The sequence below is a fragment of the Mus pahari genome, chromosome 21 (genome assembly GCF_900095145.1).
Source record: "Mus pahari chromosome 21, PAHARI_EIJ_v1.1, whole genome shotgun sequence".
NCBI lineage: Eukaryota > Metazoa > Chordata > Mammalia > Rodentia > Muridae > Mus > Mus pahari.
The window spans coordinates 8575673-8581729 of record NC_034610.1 but is presented as its reverse complement, the minus strand read 5'-3'; positions in this window follow the sequence as shown (position 1 = coordinate 8581729).

Here is a 6057-nt window from a genome sequence, read left to right as displayed (position 1 = left end):
GAGAGCCCACATGGATCTTGCCAGGCCGAGTGAGGGAAATGAGGCAGCTCCTCCGGATGGAAGTGGCTTACATGAAGGGACATGTTTGTTATGACACTGGAAGCACACACAGGCTCAGCATTAACTATAAACGCAGACGTCTGCTTCCTTTTACACTGTAGGAAGTGGCAAACAGCCCTGCTCCTTCTAACAAGAAGGGGGGGGCTCAGCCCTGCAATTTCTCCTGCATGCCCCCTCGAAGAGTGTGGGGTGAGAGACAACCAAGAGAGGGAGCCATGGGATGACAGGGAGGGACGAGCCTGCCATAGCTGGGATGTCCAACTGGTTCCAGATTTGACAGCACCAGGGAGAACAGATAGATGTTTGCTGCACAGGGTGAGAACACAGCGACTATGGCACAAAGACTTCTGGGAAGCCACACAAGGGTCGCATCTGCTCCCATCTTGGAGGCTGGAACCCAGAGCCCTCTTACCTCCCATGGAGCACCCTAGGGTTGGCAGGAGAGGTGGGGAGGTGCAAGAATCTGGAACTAGGCTTCTTCTATGGCACAAACTGGCTTGTGGGTGATGATGGGTGTCCCAGATAGAAATGTTACCATTTCCTGAGAGAAGAGGAATTCAGCCTCTGGGGCTGACAGGGAAGGGAACATTCTCCCATCCAAGATGGGAAAGAGACTTGGGTATGCCATAAAAGACCCCTTCAAAGTTTACCAAAGAAGTGCGACAGCAGAGATGGCTCCTTCCAAAACCATGGACTTGTCTGAGAGTAACATAGCAGGCAGTGGCAGCCAGGCCTGGGCATGTGCAGAGCCAGTAGAGAGCTGCTGTCGGGTAACGATGAGCCTGGAATTTACCTGAGCAAAGACAGAACAGGCAGGAGGGAAACTCCCACAGCTCAGCCACTTGTGGGTTGAAGCAATCTCTCCCCGGGGGCTAGAAAGACTGGTGTACTGAAGGTATGACTGACAGACACCCCCAGATCTAACTCCACCTACGTCTCCACTCATCTACCCAGATCTGTTTCCGATCTGTTGGAGGCTATCTGTGAGCTCCCAGCATCTTAAGTATATTATTCATTGATTGTATAAGTAGGCCAGTGGTTGAACTGAGACTTCAATTTTGAGGGGGGTGGGGTGAAGAAACTTAAATTGAGCTAACATCAGAATCAAATGAGAGAACTGGTTTGAAAATTAAGCATCCTGAACTTTCTGGGTCCAGTTCTTGGAAGATCTGAGATGTAGGCTTCTAGGAGAAGCCCTGTGTAGAAGGAGCCTACAAAGACCCTTCCTGTTCCAGAGCTGTTTTGTTGGCGTGGTCTTCATGAAGAAGCAGTGATCTCTGAGAACTTTTGGTGTCCTGGATCCATACCAGATTTTAGAGTGGTCTTCAGTAAGCGAAAGAGGAACTTTAGGGCCCTCGGTGGGACTCTACAATGGGAATGTAGGGTCTTCTATGGAGAGAATGGGAGCTGTAGGGTACCTTTTGGATATAATGAGTCAGGTTCATTGGTCAATGTAAGACCCACTGCCCTCTTTTCGAGAGGCCACAGATCAGCAGTTTTCTGAGGAACCCAGGTTGGACGTTTGCCCACGAGTCTTACACCCTCCATTTTATGACACTGAGTAGAAGGTGGCCCTTGGTCCACTGCAGCAGTGCTCTAGAGGTGAGTCTTGCATCAGATGCAGGCTCTGGTGGATTATGCCTGGTCACTGAGCACACGGATGAGGTTGGAGGTGGTGAGCGTGGCATCTGTGTAGATGGCCAAAGTTAGTTCTGACTCCCTGGAGGAACTCAGATGAAGGTAACGGATGGCTTCATCTTCCTGCCACGAGGCAACAGATGAAGAATCTTCATCTTCATCGCTTCTCTTAGAGCAAAGCCAAGGAACCGAAGGGAACACAGAAGTCTGCTCTCCCGGCCGCTTTCTCTCTGGGAGCCCTTTTCTTCTTTCCTCCTCTTTTTGGGTCTCCACAGCCCACATCTTCTACTTAGGGAATTGTGCGTGCCAGGCAAAGTATAGAGTACATGGAGGTACACCCTCAGACCTTATACCCGCATTCCCATATTTTCCCCATCAGCATTCTGGAGACAGAGCTTCCAGGAAACGCTATCGAGTCAATGCTACAGTCTGGAATGGCCAGAACTGTAGCTGGCTAGGAAGATCATTTAGCACTATTCTGACATGTTAGATCTATAAAGACTCAGATCTGTGGTGTCTTAACACACCTTAACATAACTTAGACTTCAGCAATCTATTTCTTCTCTGATTCTTTGTGTCGGTGTGTGTCCAGTGTGTGCTTTTTGTTTTGCTTTGGTTTGGTTTGGTTTTTGGTTTGGTTTGAGTTTGTTTCTTCGAGACAAGGTTTCTCTGTGTAGCACTGACTGTCCTGGAACTCGCTTTGTAGACCAGACTGGCCTCGAACTCTCAGAGATCTGTTTGTATCCTGAGTGCTGGAATTAAAGGTGTGTTGCCATCACCCAGTTACTGTGTGCTTTTACAGTAGCCGTGTGTATGCATATCCCTGAAGAGGAAACCGAGGCTCACAGAGATTCCCCAGACCATCGTGAGTGCCCTCAGCCTTACGGCTCTCTCACCTTCCATTCCAGTGAACATCCATGTACCCTGTGCCCCTTACCCAAACAGCAGCCAGCCACTGCATCGCATCTGCTTCTTAGGTTGGTCCCCAGGATCGTTCATCTCAGCTGAACTTGGAGTTGCCTAGAAGACACACCTCTGGGTGTGTTTGTGAAGGTGTTTCCAGAGAAATTCAACTAAGGAGAAGACTCACTCTGAATGTCAGTGGCTCCGTCCATGGGCTGGGGTCCAAGGCCAAATTAAAGGGGGAAAATGAGAATGCACAGGGAAGAACAGGGTCCTCCATTCTCTGCTTCTGGGTCTGAGATGCGAGCAAGGTCCTACGGCCACAACCACAGCCACTCCTGTCACCAATCACACCTTCCCCTCTACAGCAGACTGTACCTTCAACCCATCACTCCAAAGAAGACCCTCCTCTTTCAAGTTCATTTTTGTCAGTTATTTGGTCACAGAAATAAGAAAAGTAACTGATTACAGGTCCCCATAATAGTGTAGTGAGAGAGGGGATGTCCAATTGAAAATGGAAATTGTAAAGTGATCGTCTCTAGGATGTGACCCTGTAATATTTACCTATGGGCTGAGATGGCTTTGTGGATTTTGCTGTGCCCACAGGGTCCTTACCAGGGCAAATGAGCTGGATCTCCAGCAAGGAGAAGTTGGAAAGGAAGTTGCCTCCACTTGGAAGGTCTTCTATGGCTTTTTGTTTTCAAGTTGAAACCTCTTCCCTTTTGAAGATGACAAATCAAAAAACTGGCTTGCCCCAGATTGGCGTCTATCTCTACATCGACTCAAGATTGACACGAGATCGGGTCTACAGATTGTTGCAGAAATGAGATAAGCGTTGTGACTACCCACACTCTAGCTTATCACATCAACTGTCGCACCACGTACTCCTTCGGTCTGAACAAATCTGTTAGCACCTGCTATTTGCTTGGCCTTGACCTAAACAAGAGAGGAACAGCCAGGAACAAAACAGATCCTGGCCCTTCTGGGGCCAGGACATTGTGCAATCAGACAGCTAGGAGGTGGGAACAAATCTCACAGGGGAATCTCTGGGAACCCAAACTCTTGTGAGTAGGGCGGTCAGAAACAGCCAAGGGAAAGGAGGAGAGAACTGAGTGTCTGAGGTGGTGGTGGTGGGTGGTAGGGTGAGGGGTGGAGAAGCACAACCAAGGGATGGCATGGTTACCAAGGCAACTGGTACAAACAACAAAGAGGGAAGAAACTTTGGGGAAGTAGACCTATGAGCATGGTCAATCCCTTACGAGCCCTGTGAGGTCTAGTGACGGTGCAAGGTTTTATTCTGAAGCATTTGGGTGGTCCCGGGGGTGTCTAGAACAGAGTATAAACATGCTCCAAATATCACTAGAACTGTCTTCCTTCTCTGAGGGACGGAGACTGACTATGGAGGACAGGTTGGAGCAGGGGGAGCATTTATACAGAAGAGAGAGTAAAGGCTTGAGATGGAAGGTCTGTATTAGGATCTTGAGTAGAAGCTTGCAGGACTTGCTGCTGTAGCTGCTGTAAAGAGAAGAATCCAATAAAGACTGTCTGGACCAGCGTTTCTCAGCGCTGACCCCTTTGAGGGTAGAATGATACTTTCACAGGGGAAAAACATCAGAAAACACACATTTACATTACAATTCATAACAGTACCAAGATTGCAGCTATGAAGTAGTATTGAAAATAATTTTATGGTTGGGGTCACCATAACATGAGGAATTAAATGTATTAAACTACATTAGGAGGGTTGGGAACCACTGATCTAGACAGCCAGAGGTCACCCACTGCTGAGCTAGACACACCTTGCTTTTCAGGAACTCCCCTGGGTAGGGAGCTGCAAGTTCGTACTCAGGCCTCTGGAATTCTTTTGAGTGCTCCGAGTGGGTCTTGGCTATATAGAGAACCAGAGAAAATCTAGCCTGCACGTGCAGCTGACGATGTCATTAGATGGCAGTGTCTCTCCATAATGCAAGGCCACCTGGACCCGCAGAAATCACTTTTAGGATGTGTCGTTAGCTACAGATTCAAGGTGACGCTGTCTCAATGCACTGCAGCAGCCTTTTAGAAGCAAACACGCAGGCAAACCCCCCAGAGACAGCAGAGGTCGGCATGATGCTTTTACAGATCAAGGATGCCACAGGCTGCCACCACCTCAGAGGAGCAGAGCTGGCCTCTATCCTGGACTCCTTCCCAGGAGCTGCTGGGGAACAGGCAGATGCTGCATCTTAATCCTTTGGTTTCTACCATATGGCCTCCTTGCCTGTGTTGTGAGCCCTGGTATGGGCGCTGGGCTGAGGGGATTTAACAGGTTCTCATGCTTTTCTGATGAAGCACTGCCGGCCTGGGCCCTAAGTGCTGGTATTTAGGGCTGGAAGGTAAGAAGCCAGGCGAGCGGCTCGACCAGACTCCTCTCTCCCATTATTCCTCGGGAGTTAGGTGCGTGCTGAGGACAGACAGCACCGGGCAGGCTTCCAGCTGCTCTGCCGGGCACCTCTGTAGCTTTCCTAATGGAGACCTCACAGCAGAGTCACGGTCTCAGAACCAGACTCTGGGTTATTGTCGTCACTGGCCTGGGGTTGGGAAGGGAAGGCCATACATTTTAACATCAGATCTCCTGACATAATTTACATACAGCTAAATGCATTCATTTCAGGACCAGTTTCAGTACCTTTTTAACAAGTCCAGACCAAAAGAACCAAAACAATCAAGACAGAGAGTATCTAAATACCGAGGCCTGCTTCCAGCCTACCATCTCAGAGACCCTGCACCTTCCTGTCCTTGTGTCCTCCCATCCCACAGACCCTGGACCTTCTTGTCCCTGTCCTACAGTCACACAGATCCTGCACCTCCCTGTCCCTCCCACCTGAAGTACCAGCTGACCTATTTGCAGGTATTGTCTTCGAGATGTTGTCCCAGAATATCATGTCAGGTGTATCCTCAGAGTGTGCGCTATGAACATGGAGTCTTTCTCTCATGGGTTGTCAGTCCCTATGCCGCAGTCTTGAACCCATCAGCAGGCGATGAGTCCCATCACAGTGACATCATGCTAAGTGCCTGAGATTGTCCTTGGCGGGGTACTTAGCCCACAGAAATGGGCAGGTACTGTTGCTCGGTGCTCCTTTCCCCTGAAGAGCAGTGAGATTAACATTTAGTCCATCCTAGTCTCTCTTCTAATATTCAGAGTGACTTCCTGGTCAGTCTTCTGCCCAAGCTGGCAGACGGTCACTGTTTCCTGCCCTGCCCATAGTCACTCTTCCACACACGCCCAGATCCCTGTGAGTGGGACCCTGAGGCCTGTCCTGCCAACAGAGATGTGGATATGGAGACAGGAGACACCAGTCCCTCCCTTAACTTGACTGTGAGGACAGGAGAGGAGGGATGGAAGTCAGGCTGTTTTCCATTGCTACTGTTTCTGTGTCCCTGGGAACAGGCATTGCAGAGGGACCACTAGCCATGCCC